Here is a 15,478-nt window from a genome sequence, read left to right as displayed (position 1 = left end):
GAACTTGGTTTCTTTCACTTTCATAATCCATTTGAGAGTCGTCTACGGATTGTACACACGCGAAGTGCGTTCTCATCTTTGGGGCTATTCCTTGGTTGTTTATTTACCAGTTGATGAATATTTGGTTTGTTTCTAGATTTGGGCAGTTATGAACAAAGCCACATGCACATTCATAAAATCCCTGACCGTCCACTGCTCAAAGGTGGGTATTCCGTCCTCTCAAACTCAATATAAGACAGATTTTTATGTGGACGTATTATATTTTCATTTATCCTAGATAAATATGTGGGAGTGGGATGGGATGGTGGGTAAGGTGATAAATACATGTCTGATTTTGTAAAGATCTATTCAGTTGTTTTCTAGAGGAGCACCACTTTGCATCCCTAGAAGCAATGCAGGAGAATTCTAGTTGCTCCACATCCTCACCAGCACCCCATGCTATTGTTTTGCTAACCATCTTAAGGTGTGCACTAGCATCTCACTATGATTTTAAGGTGTATTTCCTTGATGATGGATGATGTCACATGCTGATTTGCTATCTGTCTATCTTATTTGAGGAAGGCTCATTCAAATCTTCTGCTCATGTTTTTTACTGGGATGTTTCTCTTATTTTCAAGCCATGAGAGATTTTTAATCTAGTCTAGATACCAATATTCTATCAGATATGTGTATTAAAAATACCCTCTCCCAGGATGATGGCTCATCACCTTCTCTCAATGGTGTCTTCTAAAGAGCAGAAGCTTTTAATTCTGAAGCTCAGTCTATAGGTTTTTTGTTGTTGTTCTGACTCAAGAGTACTATCATTTTTCTAGAGTATAAATTACTTAGAAAGATTTGTTGGCCAGTTGCAGGGGCCTGCTCCAACAGACATAATTGGTCATAAGGATTCTTAAATACAACATTCTCCCTTCCTCTCATGAATATATGAAATTCCAAAGTCCTTACAAGGAACACGGCCTATTCTAGCCCCAGTCAGGTAACTGGTGGCTCAGGGCCTGAGATTAATAAGGCTGATGAGGGTAATCCTTCCCTACTTATTAAGTCAAGTGTTTGGAATTTGGTGAATTTAATGGTAAGATTACTGTAGACAATTTAGTTGCTCTGCTTTCTCAGTTCCTTTTTTTTTAGAGGGGAGGGAAGGAGCAGAGGGAGAGAGAGAATCTTAAGCAGGTTCCACACCCAGCATGGAGCCTGTCACAGGGCTTGATCCCATGACCCTGAGATCATGACCTGAGCTGAAATCAAGAGTTGGACACTTAACTGACTGAGCTACCCAAGTATCCCTCTACTTTCTCAGTTATTGACTCATTTCTGTTTATAGGCTTCAAAAAAATGAATCAACTGATTATGAAGAATTAAAAGGAAAGCCCTACAAATAACCAACAGACAGTTTAATGAACCATTAGCTCACATACACATCAACTCCTTGATATGTATATAAAAAGCATTTTTCTTATTTGTCCAACCATTCTTTTGGGGGAGAGGGAGGTGTGGGTTGGAAGGTTCTCCTTGGTAAGATGTTGGCATCCTCTCTGAAACACAGACAAGCAGATCCCCAGTTTCCTTGTGAGACTTCCCCCATGGATGTTCTCTTGAGCACCTTCCATTTCTTCAGTTCCCCTTCTGATGCTGGAATTCTCTGGAACCGTGCTGGTGGAAAGAGCCCTGGGCCTTGTGACTTTGCAATCTCCGTCTCCACTCCTGCTGCTATCCTCATGCTATAGCTCTTGGCATTTCCTGTTTCTTTCTGCTTTTGTGACACTTTTGAGTAGACACTTTCCTCTGACTACTCAGAAAACAAATGAAGTTTTATTTTAATCCATTAGCGATTCTGCATCTTCAGCACCCGCACAAATCCTTGCTCAGCTCAGATTCCTCTTGCCACAGAGACTACTGTACTGTGTGCCCTGGTATTTTTCTTCTGGTGGCTGGGTCCCTAGATTTCTGTGGGCCAGCCTTCCAGTGGCCTGTTCTTGGCAGGGATAGGCCCTCTTCTTGTCCTATGGGCTGACTGGGCCACGTGTATCCATGGCTGCACTCCCAGGTCCTGGGCCTCACCACATCTTCAGTTTCTCATGTCTCACAACTCAGGCACTCCTCTGTTCCCTGCAGTCCAAGACAATGCCACAGTGTGTCAAAAGCCCAGAAACCCCTGGTGCCTCTGTCTGCTGTGTAAGCCTGCCATCTCCCTTCATCCCATCACTGAAAGCCACAACTCCAATCTGCATGCCATGCTCCACTGAGCACCTGTGGTTCCAGAGAAAAGCCACCCTGGCTTTCTGTTTCCCTGGGAAGTCAAAACTGCGGTGAACGAATGGGGATTAAGGATGCACAGCTGCTAGACGGGGCTGGTCAGGGAGCAATTCGGGCAACCCGACATGGCGGTGAGGGTTCAGCAGATGCTCCTAGTCACTTCATGCTTGGCAAACTCATCCCAGCTACTCCATTGGGAGGGGTCTGGGGACAACTGGAAATGTTCAGAATGATTGACCAAAATGGTTTAGCAATCTCTAGACTAAGGGCCATTAATCTGAAAATGGCTCTGAGTCTATTTGATTTCGATAGAAAGAAAAGACTCCTTTTGAAATGGATAGTGACAGCCAAGTTCAGAGATAACAGACTGGCAGTGACAAGGCTGTACTTCTTTAAAAAAAAAACAACAGAAAACCTTTCTAGCTGTTTGGATAGTTTCGGTCAGTTGGTTTTTAAGGCCATCATGAGGGCTGCTCATATTCCCCTTCTCCACTTGCCCTCCCACCATCAGAACTGGAACTGGCCTTGAGCAGACTCCCACAGACTCCCTGCTGGGGAAGCAAGAGCAGAGGGATGGAGAAGGATGGAGGGGACAAGAGGGAGCACTAGGGAGCCCCCACCAAGCTCTTCTTCCTCTACTCCCTTCATGGAGAGAATGGTACACAGTAAGGAAGGTACAGGTAGAAGGAACGGTCTGCTGGCCCTGGGGGAGGTGACTCGTGTGTGTCCACAGGTGCACACAGGGGGCCTTCGCCCCAAGCCTGGGGCCATCACTGAAGGACAACAGGACAAGGTCATGGGAAAACACTTTTCTGAATCACTCTTAAGCAGGCAGAGGAATTAGGACTGATTTATGAATGTATTTCCACAATTTACTTGAAAATTTGTAATGTCTGTGCAGCCTGGCAAGAATAAAAAGGCGCGGGTTGTGTGAAGGAGCGCTTCTGTCCCACTTTATTGTAAAATTATCCCATGCTACCTGCTCTAATCCCGTGAAAACAAATTAAATCCTCACTAAGCTGACTTTAAATCAATAGTTTCATTTAAGAATAGTGTGACTTAATAAAAATAAAAAACTAACTGGTCCAGCCAATTTAAGAGGGGAATAAATCATTGCCCAAGGAAAAATAGCAGATTTGACTTGTATATGGGCCCCAGGTCTGTTCGAGGCGGGGGGGTGGGGGTAGTCTGTGTCTAAATTAACTCTGGCCAGGAATGGAGCTCATCAACCCCATTCAGGGATCTGCTCTACTCTGCACACCCAGAGATCAAGGATGCTGGCCACCCCCAAAAAGGAGGAGAAACATTTCCATCAATATTTTGAAAAACTAATAATAATAATCACTAAAAAATACAGGATGACACTCCATGGACTCCCTCTTCAGCAGCCCTGTGCTAACAGACCAGGGATTACCTGTGTGAACTAAGAAACACATCGTTGATTACAGCAGAAACAGAGAGGGTCCTTTGTGACGAGGTGTTGGGTAAGGTAATACGTTCCTCAACCAGCCGGGACAAAGGCGGAATTAGGTGTGGATGACAAATGTCAGTAATCACAATAGATGTATCATCTATTCACAAGACTTCTTTTAAAATATCTAAGGGTTAGGTAGACGTTTTTTCCCAGTAGGCCAGAGGTATATTACCATTGTCTGGAAAACGAAAGTCCTCTAGAAGCAAAGATTAAAATTTTACTGAAGGGGTCTTTGCAAGGGGTTACAGAAAAAAATTCTGCAACATCATAATTCTAAACCAGTACTTTATCCCATTTGATGAAGTACTTGTTTATTAATCATATAAATTAGAAAAATGCTTAGAACCCTATGCTTGCCCACTTACTTTATTATTATGTATTAGGGATACATAAACATTAAAGTGAGTGCCTTTGGACCATGACACATCAATATTATCAGTGTCACTCTTACACCAGAACATTTTTAAATTTCGTAATTATAAAATGTCAATTCCAGTTTTACTTGCTGATGTTCGTGGCCAATAGGGTACATTTATTTATCATGTTGACACCAACAAATAAGAAAGCATTTCCTTTCTAAGGTAAGATTTAACCCAAAAAAGCTAGACAAGACAACTTGATTGTTTCCCATAGCCTCTCTCTTAGGGACTAAATTTAATTTATTTTGTTGGCCACAAGAACACTTGGCCAAATACCTGAAGAATCAGTTACTTAAGGCAGCAGAATCTGATGGGGAACACTTCATCTCAGATTTAGCCACTAGTCATGCATCTATATTGATAATCCTGTGTCACTTACATGATTATTTGATATTCTGGCCTCAGTTTTATCATCCATAAAATGAGGGTGACAATACCCCCATAGTTTATTGAGTTTATAAGAAGTCTTGATCAGGCAATAGTCCTCACAGGGAAGGAATGAATGGGTCTCCTTTCTATCTGAAGATGAGCATACTAATTAATTCCAACACAAAAAACATCGGCTTTTCTATGGTATTCATATAAATCTACCCAACACGGTGGAATAACCACAATATCCAATAGTGAGAACTCTAGGAAAGGCTACGGCCAACTATGGCCACTAAAGAACTTGTCTCCCTGGGGTTAACCAAAGGATGTTCAAAGCTGTGCCTGTTTTAAACCACGTCCACAGTTCAGAACGTAGGGTGATGGCCTCAAGAGATTCCGACGGAGTGTTTCTAAACTTGCTCCAACTTAAACAGTTGGCAAGATGAATCTGTGGTTATTTCATGATGCCAATCTCTGGCCGCTGCAAGCCAGTGACCTGACAGCTACAAACTAGCAATGTATTTGTTTCTATTTGTAGTAGATTAGGAGTGTTTTCCTTTTTCTGGAAGGTCAATCCTTTGTTTTCAATACCCACTCAAGTGAAAACTTTCACTATTATGAAGCAATTCCCCAGCAGTCTCTCCTTGAAAAGTACTCTAACATCATTCTCTGAATGGCTCCTCTCAACTACCCTGGAGGTAGGTGGGCGTTTTACAAATGAAGAAACCAAGAAGGAGCAGGAAGCCTGGCCAGATCATGGGCAAATGGTCACATGACTGAGAGAAGGGTTCATAATCCCTTGTTGTGTTCCCCACCATCCAACCTTTGCCCAAAAGTCTATGTAGTGTAGACACTGCTCCCATCAGCCCAGGGCCTGAAACATCAGCACAAGAGCTGTCATCAGAAAAAGTGTCACCTGTTCTATAGGTGACATCAAGTATTCACCCATTCACCCCATGCGCTAAACTGCCCTTCAGTAGCCCTCACCCTGTCTTGAGCCTGTTAAAACAGCGGAACAACTAGACTCCCAAGGAGACAGGGAGGCACTCTCTTTGCTGGTCAGGCTAAGCCAACATCAGTAGGTGCTCCAGGTCTACAATACCTTAGCCTCATATCACAATGGACAGCTCAGTGAGTTCTGGGTCTCCCAGCAAGAGCACATGAAGCCCAGCTCAACTATTTCTAAGGCAGAAGCCATTAGAAAAGTGTCCCTGGCTGTCCCTCCTCAGCCCGGGAATTGAGGCACACGGGTCTAGGAAACCTGCTTGGGTCCCACACAAGCTTGCCTCAGGCTTCCCAAACTTCCCTGATGACGGGAACTGCTGGGCTGCTTATCAAGCCCCAGAACATCAGGTGCTCTGTAGGGCTCTGTAGGTCTGCCTGTAGCAGGCACCCAGGCAATTCTTCTCACCAGAAAAGTTTTGGAAATAATAGCCAATCAACCTGACTCAAGGTCAGTGTTCTAACCTTGGCAGGAAGCATGTGAGTCACCCACACCTCTTGCACAACGCAGCCCAATTTCTGCAGTTTGGTGCAAATGCAGAGTGTAGCCCACGTATGGCTTTGGCGTTTCAGGACCTCTGTGCAAATCACTCACCACAGCAAACACCACAGCATCCTGAGAGGCCAGGATTTCCAGAGCCAATTGTCCCATTCCCAGAATGGTGTGCGGCAGACGCCCGGCTCTTTTGTGGGCAAGAGCTTCTAGGAGGCTGAGCATTGGAAAAGGAGCAGATAGAAAAAAACCCAAATGTTCCCTTCCACATGCCCAAGCTGGGTACAGCTCAACAGGTTCACAACTTAAGAAAACGTATGGCCACTCACCCGGATCCCGACCTTCCAAGAAAGGAGACAGAATCAGGTAGCAGAATCAAGCCAGGCTCTGAAGTGGTTTCGACGAGATGTTTTCAACCCAGTCAGTGGGAACACAGGTCCACTTTCCCCGGTGAGCACCCCCCAGCATTCCTAGTGGGAATTCATTCCTAGTGGGAGCTGCCACAGACTTTTTGTTTCTTTTAACTCCATCTGCTAAGAAAATTGCTATGCAACCAATAAAAAAATCCAGAACCAAGTGGCCGGAAGCCTCAGGAACCAGAGAACAGGGGCACTACTGTGTCCAGGTGCTTCCCGCCAGCTGCGGGAGAGGCCCTCCGCCCGGTGCTGGGCCCGCCGCAGAGGGGAGGCCTTGGCCTGCACTCAGGGGGTCGGCCCGATTGGGTACATCTGTGTTGTGTCCGCAGCTACAGGCATTCTTGCAAAATAATTTTAAAAGCCTCAGGACACGTGGCCTAAAAAGCCAAATGATTGCAATATTTTCACCAAATACAAACGACAGCAGAACTCATGGAAGCAGCAGGTGGGGGTTCATATCTCCTTCAGGGCTTCTGAAATGGCCTGACACACCGGTCCTCGAGCTGCTTGAGCCATGGCCCAGACCAGCAGCCCTCCCGACAGGTACGTCCCGGGAAGGGGGTGGCGGGGTACAGGCTGCAACACCAAGGATGCTGTCCCCACCCCACCAAGTAGGGCAACCCTGTCTTCAAATCAGAGGAGGAAAGCATGCAGAAACATTCAGGCTCTGATGACGACCGGTCCCCCAGGGGCCCAGGGCACCGAGAGCGCCCCAGGGGAAAGTGGGGAGGCCATGGCTGTGGACACGAGGGGTTGGCTGCAAACAAGTTCCTGCCACTTCTTCAGCATAACCAGTCTGGGCGTCGGCGTGGCCCCATCCAAACCCAGCCCGGCATGGCACTGAAGCAAGGTTGGCTTTGCGGGTTCTCTGAATGAATGATTTCCTCTCTTCAAACAGATTTATCTTCTGTTCATGTGGGAATGCTGCTACAGTCCCGACCTGGGAAGATTTCCTAGAATCCCAGCCCACAGGAGGAGCTGTGTTCCAACCTGGGGTCCCTAGAGCGGTGGTGGCAGCCAACTTTCCCTCATCTGTTTGTCTGGAAACCTCATCACAAAGGACATCTTCAGAAAACAGCTAATATCGGGACTAGGAAATGGAAGAAAACGTGCCAAAAGGGGCAATATCCCAATCAACAAATAGGTGACAGCAAGGATGCCTGTCCCTGGGTTACCCAGCAGGGCACTGTGCACGCCCCGCATATGACAGGACTCTTCGCATTTCCTCATTTTCCTCTGGGCTCCCTGAGGGTCAAAGGGTGTTTTAGAGAGACTCTGTTTTTCTCAGGGTTCATCGTGGCACCTGGCACCTAAACAGTGTTCCCTAAACATTGTTCACATAAATAAATGATTGCATTATATTACAACAGCTGTTTCCTCCAGCAAACAAAGTTTTTGAGGACAGGGATCTTGCTGTACTGATGAGCATTTTTGTCTTAATTCTTGACACATAATAGACACCCAAGAAAGTGTGGACTTCAGTTACATGTGCCGTTGGCTCATGTATCTCCTGCTTTATGAAACGACTGCTGTTGTTTTTTTATACCCGGTGCTGACTGCTAGGCTTGTCCCCACACTGGAGCACATACACACACATTCTCAGGTAACCTGGTTTTTCAGAGTGCTCTGTGAGGCTCTTCAAAGACTTTTAGGAAAAATATTTTATGATAACCAAAATAATAGAAGCACATAAGGTAAAAGAAGCCTTGGCCTATGGAGAAATACAGACCAAAAGCTTAGTATGGCCTCTGGTGGCTCTATCATGGCCGTGTAGCATAAATATGAGTGCCCCCCATGGTGGGACAAAGGGTAGGAGAGGTTGATGGGGAACTGCATTTGCGTCTTCAACAAAGATTGTGTCATATCCTAGAATCCAATGCTTCTTGAGCTTCCAAATGATACTTCCCACAAAAACTATGCAAACACTTCTTTTTACTGAGTGACAACAAGCTTATGCATGAAGACCTCAAAGATGATAAAATTCTGAGACTGCGTGGATAATTCTGAAATAATACTAATGTAGTATTATTACACATATATGGTCTACTTCCCTAAATATTTTCAGGGAGCTTAGAATTGCAAAATATATATACACATGAACATTTTTGGAAAAAGCATTTAAGAAAGAAGTCAGGTAACTAAAAAATGTGAAAATAAATTCAAAATGAAAAATGTGAAAGTAAATTAATTATAAAAGCAGCCAGGGGTTGGATACTTAACTGAATTTGAGCTTCCTGGCAGTTGAGTCAAAAAATGAAACCTATTGTTTTCTAAGGATATTACAGTTGTCAAAAAAGCAAACATTTTCCCCCCTATGAAGTTCTACACTTAATATAAAAGACACTGAATAATGCTGTTAATAGTCTTTAACAACATTTTTTTAGAACATGAGAACATGTTGGTTATTTGAGCATCTCCTTTAAGATAAAATCAAAAGCCTAATTTCATTGTTTTTGTAAATTCCAAAACTAATGCATTATTGTAAAATACTCTTACACTGCAAAAGTAAATAGAATGTAGTTCTTTTCTAGGACAGAATTTTGTTTTAGTTCATTAAAGATATTGTCTTCGAGACTTTGCTTCTCAATGAGCCTAGAAAACTAGAAGGGGTGTTTTCAAACACTCCATCCTGTCTCTCTCTCAAATATCAACCACCTGCTCCGGGTTTCCCTCAGCAGCGCAGTGCTGTGTAACAGAGCCCCCTATCTGCAGCACCAGGTGCAGCTGCCACTCACTACATGGGGCTCTTGAGCACTTGAAATGTGTCTAGCACAACTGAGGAACTAAATGCCACTGAATTATTCACTTTAAAATGGTTAAAATGGTACATTTTAGGTTGGGTATATTTTACCCACAATAATGGAATACAGCAACTTCCTGAAAAGGAAGATAAATTTGTGTTAGGATTTTGCCAAATCTGGGTCTGCTTTGATAGGTTTATGCATAAGATTTTCAAAAAACAGCTTGTGGTTCCTCTGGAGTCAATTATTATAGTGATGCTAGGCTAGAGTTCAGTTTCCTTTCTGTGAAAATGACCAAGTTTCTTAAAAAGAGTGCATAAATCTTTTTAAGGGAAGCCTACCCAAATAGAGATTTTCTGTCCCATCAGAAGGACTTCTGTACTTTGTCTCTGACTTTGGCATGTATTTGATTATTCTTCTTAAAATAAAAGAAACAACAAATGTAAAATATATCTAAAATATATAAATATATATGATTATGTATGTATATATATAAATTAAATCTAATTTATAATCCTGACCAAAGATTCAGCTCACCTTCCACATAGAAACACATGCAAATCACTATAGACCCAGAGTTTCATGGATACATAAACCTAAAAGATTTCAGATAGCCAAACATTTTAGTAAAAATATAAAATAAAATCTGGCCCTCCCTGTTGGTATTGCTTTGAAAAAAGTGTTGTAGGTACAGGAAAAATTTGCATTTGGTGCACTTTCTGAAACTATTTCTTTTGGAAGCAAGCTAGTCAATGCATTACATCAATTTCCTATGGACCAGAAGTCCAAAGAGCTTGATTTCACATTGCCGCAAAACCTTCATGCATCCTTCACTTCTTCATACATCATAAGCCCAAATATCATATTTAGCAATGACAAGATAGTATTTTTTTAAATGTTGCCCTATTTCTTTTTTCTGGTAATCCCTTTTCTTCCTTTGTTCTTACTCCATTCAAGCACCTATGCTGTTCTGTGTTTATTGCCTTCCAAGTGAAAGAACTTGCAAAGGAGAAAAGAAAGAATCGGTGAATGTCTTCTTGTTCATGTTTTCCAGAACTCTAGTCCCTTGCAGGAACAAATCAGTAAGCCAAGACATGTAGAAGTGGACTACTCTCCCCAGCCATCTGCCCCAACACATTCTCAGACGAGGTAAAAAATCTCATGGTTTGCAGGAAAAGAGAAGAAAGAAAGGTGGAGAAGAAAAGTGGAGAGAGCCCAGTTTCAGGTAGGTTCCTGGGAGCCTGCACAACCAGGAAGGGATTTGTGAGACGCAGAGTTCTTCAATGCCTGAGATAGAGTGCCGGGGAGAAGACAAGGAGGGAACATCCAAAAGCAATCTTAAAAATTTTTTTTAATTTAAAAAAAAGGAGGGGACATCCTCAGAGGTAGGTCTGCAGTCTGGGTAAGCAAGCCCATGATGATCCTCCAGAGATTTCCATCCTCTCATATATGGCAACAGTAAACCATAAAGTGCATGGAAGTATCAGCAGAGCCAGCAGGGAGCATATGCTGAGAAGAAGACAACTCCAAGCACCACACTGGAGATCAGTGTGACAATTAGATGGGACCATGGCCAGAGCAGATTCTCTGGACTTAGCAGGTGGCCCTAGACAAAGAGTGAGGACACAGGCTTTCCTCAGCATCCCGGCAATCCTGGGGGGTGAGGGGATGGGGTATTCGTAGGACTGATTGACTCTTAATAAGTCTTTGCCACTCTGAAAGGAAGGGTAACTTGAATCGAAAATTAAATCAGGTTACCAAAAACTTAAGATTTTTCTACTTCTTGCACAAGAGTTTGGGAACCAAGAGTTGTACCTCCTGTAAATAACATTCAACAGTATTAAAGCTGGTATCAACTCACTGTCACAAATGAGCTTCACCTTTTCATCTCTGGACACAACAATCCCCAAATTAAAGTATGCCTTGGCTGACAGCGCCAATGCTCACAGACCAGAATGTTCTGTTCCACACTCTTTAACCTCCAGACTGACAGCCACTTATTTGTTACTTGTGTATATTGTGGGGAGAGTCACCAGAGCAGGAAGTGCAGACGTGGAGGGCAGGGGTCACACCTGTGTCAGAACACTGGCTTCCCTCAGAGGCCTGCTTTAATCCTCTTTAGTGTTCATTTTCCCCTCACAAATGGTTTTATTAATAGTTACCTCTGGGACTTAACTGGAGAATTAAACAATGTCACTGAGAGATCTCTGGGGAAGGACAGCTTCCCAAAGATCTCCTTTCCAAGCCAAGAATTCTTGGAGCCAGAAAGGGCAGCTCTTTCTCTCCTCCAAATGCACCACTCTGTTCCAGCTGGGAAGCAGAGCCTTCCTGAGGATGTGCTTCCCGGGTGATGGATGATGAGGCCACCCCGAGGTAGGGATTGGGAGCTCCAAGCCAGTGTGATCTCTTAATCTGTACGCGGAGAACCTCTTGCCCTCCCTTCCTAAAGTGGCACATTACGTGTCCCCTGAGCACTGGGGGGAAGGACGAGGTAATGGAAACCTCCAGAGAATCACTGCCAAAAACCAACTTAGAGCCGCTGGTCCTCACCAGTACATTCTTTAGGAAATTACTCAGACAAATCATGAAGCCAGAGCATTTGGATTGATTTGGTTGTTGCTGTATTTTGTTTGCTATCCTTCAAGTTCATTTGCTGTTCATTTCCTCTTGTAATGATAATTATCTGCATTGAATTGATCAAAAGTGAAGACTTGTTTCCTTCTGATTGGTGCATCAGGGACCGGTGAGTGGTCTTCCTGCAGCTCTATCCACCCCCATCCCAGTGCTGCCCGAGGAACTGAGGTGGCCACTGTCTCAGGCCTGTGTTCCAGCCCTACCTCAGTACCACCTGCTCTTGTGGTCAACTTGGGAACCAAGTCACTGCCTGTATCCTGCCACTCGTGATTGCCCAACCACGGGTAGATCAAGCTCTCTGTGCAGATACCTCTCCTGTTCTTTCATAAACTCTCTGCTCCAACCTGACCAGTCAATATGCTCTCCTCTCACACAGAGAGCCAGGGGCTGACAAAAGCCTCCTCTGTGGCTCTCTGGGGATGCCTCGTGGCTTCAGGCAATTGTGTATCCCTGATGTGCCTTGGTACCATCTAGACCAGATGTTCTCTAGGACCTCTTTCCTTTCCAAAGCTACAGGTCCTGACACCATGCCCCTGCTTCTCTGTGGTCCCCACCTAAATGTCCCCCTGCCAATTGCTCTGCCTTCATTTCTTCACCTATGAAATGGGTATCATAATAGCACTCACCTTGAAAAATAACAAGGTTCAAACAAAAACCCTTCACATTGAGCATTTAATGGATTGTAGTAAATTCTCAATAAATGATAGCTTTAATGTTCATACGATTATCTTACTTTTACTTCCTTGAAACACCAGACCATATCCACCACCACCAGGAAGCCTTCCACACAAATTTGATCTATGATAATCTCTCTCGCTTGGGAATGTACAGCCTTAATTGAATGTTACTCTTGTTTGAGACACAAACACGTACACTCTTCAAATACCATTTATGCATTCTTATGTTAAGATGTGATGCAGTCCCTCTAACTGGATTGCTAAGGGCACCTCATGCTGTATTTCTTTGTAAGTGCCATGGTACCGTCCATGACGCTTTGTCTACCACCAAGCAGCTGGAGTTACAAACACTGGAAACTCTCAGAGGAAGGCCGAGTGTCCCAGTGTGCCCAGAAGAGGGCATATCAGGTAAGCTGTGAGGCAGCCAGCTCTGGAGACCAAGAAGTCCACTTCACAAAAGGTCGAATTGGCCTTGATACATCCTTTTCCCGGGGACCACTCACGGCAGAGTGGAACTGAGTAGGGAGATCCCCTTGGCTGCTTAATCCACTTGCAATGCTAAAAAAGTTAGGGAATCTTAGGGTTTAAATTCTGCATGATATTCCTGTTTGCCACCAGTCATCAGTGAATACTGCATTGTTTGCCCATAATGACTCACCTCAACAGACAGTGTGCCTGAAAGTAAAACAGAGGGAGAGAGACCAGAGAGCAAGGGTGGTGGTAGTTCACTGAGTTCAACACACCTCAAACACGCAGCGCTCCTGTGTCATAATGGAAACATCAATCTTGAAAGAATTACATCAGTCTCAGAAGACACCCGTTGCCAGGAAGAACGCCGCACCACAGAGCCAGTCAGCAGGGCTGGTTCTACTTATCTCCGAAGATCAAACACACAGGAACACTGGAATCGTCCACAGAGGGCCTCTAATGAGCCGCGCCTCGTGTGGAGATTGACAAGACAAGGCCCAAAGTTTTTCATCGATAAAAGTTGAACAAGAACAGGCAGCTCCTGCTTCCCTCGACCTCAGTTCTGCTTTAGCAGAAAAACACCCGATGCTGATATTTTCCATAAGCAGCCAGAAGTCATGTGTAAAGCTGCAGCACAAAATGGATGGAGCCTTCGGGGGCCTGGGGTGCCCACAGAGCATCACCGCAAAGGCAGAGGGTGCAGAGTATGCAGGTGAGCTCCAGGATGACAGCAGGAGAAGGGCCACTTCATGCGTAACTTCATTTTGGGAGGATTTTTGGCGGGTCTTCCCAGATTATGATGTCGTTATTTTATAATGATCTCAGGAAGTTGGAAGCATTAATATTTTAAAATAGAAAGAGATTTTCATCCCAGCAATGATGCAGCATCACAATAGGTGGCCAATTGTAGTAATAGCCCATTGTACTTGGGATAAAATGATGCTTCTCAACTATGGTGTTGGATTTTCTGAAGCCCTTTTAGGGAAAATAGTATAAACTTGTGATGTAGCTTTCTGGGGGAAAAGCTTTGGCCATGAAGCAAAAGTAATTTTATGCTAAAACAACTCAATGTAAGTTCTCCTTAACCACCAGGGCTAACCAGGACCTTCCAAAAGAGCCAACTTAGATATTCTGAAGACAGAATGTTCTCAGTGGTCCTGGAAGATTAAGTCCTTGACAGTAAGATCAATGACCCGCAAAAGAGCCCCTAAATCAGGATTTCTCAACCTTGGCACTATTGACATTTTGAGGGGGATAATTCCTGGTTGTTGTGGCTGTCCTGTGCATTGTAGGAAGCTTATCGGCATCCCAGGCTTCTACACACCAGACACGAGTAGCACCCTCTAGTTATGACAATCCAAAATGTCCATCGCGATTGCCAAGTGTCCTTTGGGTGGGAGTGACAAAATCTGCCTTCTGTTGGGAACCCCTGCCCTAAGTTAACAAGGTCTCCTTCATTTGTGACATCAGATACCAGTCTATGACTGTCTCCCAACTAAATGAACCAACGTATTTACACTAGGACACTTCAGCTTTGGGGATGGGGAGGGTAATCCCTTACATTCTTCCAAGAGATTTTCCAATAGGGGAACTTCTAAATGATCCAGGTGATCCCAATGGTCCCAGGGTTTCTCATGTTTCATGCATGGGACGTGGCCCAATGGTGCTCACCTCCTGCCTTATGACTAACTGTTTCATCCTCCCCAGGGAAAAAATCCTCTGGCTTTCGAAGGACACCCAGACAGGTTGCTTAATGATCATTGGGACATTGTGGCACCGATTTTTAAAATGAAACACACATAAATATCCTGAGTCTGGGGGTTATTTCTCTCTAATCTTGATGGCCTCTCTCATCTTAAAATAATTTACAGGAATCCTGCGATGATAGTGGGCCCAGGGTTGCTTTTCCTTGCATTGCTTTACAGAGATACTTATCAAATGCCCAAACAAGGCCCATAAATCGCTCACTTCCCTGGTCGGCTCATACAGTTCTGCGTCCCATGTGGTCTATCAAAGGGTCACTTGGTGAGAGGCCAAGCCGCCAGACGTCTTCCCTCATTGCTTTTTTAATTTCCTCTTTTCCTTCCTTTATTCTCAGAGATACTACATCTTTAAATAAAAGGCAATGTACAACTTAACAGGGAATTTCATTTTAAATAAAATGTTCTTGAATTTAAAAAAGAAGAAAAAAAAAAAGCAAAGGGGGAGGGCGGGGGGGAAAAAAAGAAAAGCTTTTCTTGATAAGTTGCCTGGAGCTCTTGGCTCGGGGCATTGGCCTGCTTCCCACCACCGCGCTCCGCACAATCGCTTACTTTGAGACAACCAGTCAATGGCAGCAAAGCCAAACAAAAAGGGACCGGGCTCATTGACTATTTTTCCGAGGCCTTGCTATTTACAGGAGATGGGTTGCATCTGCCTTTGCTCACGGCTTTCTCCGCCTGATGGCTGGCTCCTTTCATGGATGATGTGTCTTCCCTGAGCCTGCTTTGTGTGCCAGGCTCGCCTCACGCAGGTGGCCAGTGTCACATCCCC

At 44.3% G+C, this 15,478-nt stretch overlaps 1 long non-coding RNA gene across 2 annotated transcripts in view; it reads right to left on the bottom strand.

The window, feature by feature from the left end:
• The window catches only part of LOC112643952 (uncharacterized), a 43,103-nt gene extending 28,731 nt beyond the window's left edge, over positions 1 to 14,372 (bottom strand). For both annotated transcript variants that reach the window (XR_007411539.1, XR_003125997.3), the window contains exon 1: positions 13,137 to 14,372. This is a non-coding gene — a long non-coding RNA (uncharacterized LOC112643952). The remainder of the gene's footprint in view (positions 1 to 13,136) is intronic.
• Positions 14,373 to 15,478: the final 1,106 nt, after the last annotated feature.

The sequence above is a fragment of the Canis lupus genome, chromosome 1, assembly GCF_003254725.2.
Source record: "Canis lupus dingo isolate Sandy chromosome 1, ASM325472v2, whole genome shotgun sequence".
In the NCBI taxonomy this organism is placed as follows: Eukaryota; Metazoa; Chordata; class Mammalia; order Carnivora; family Canidae; genus Canis; species Canis lupus.
This window is presented reverse-complemented; position numbering and strand designations above follow the sequence as displayed.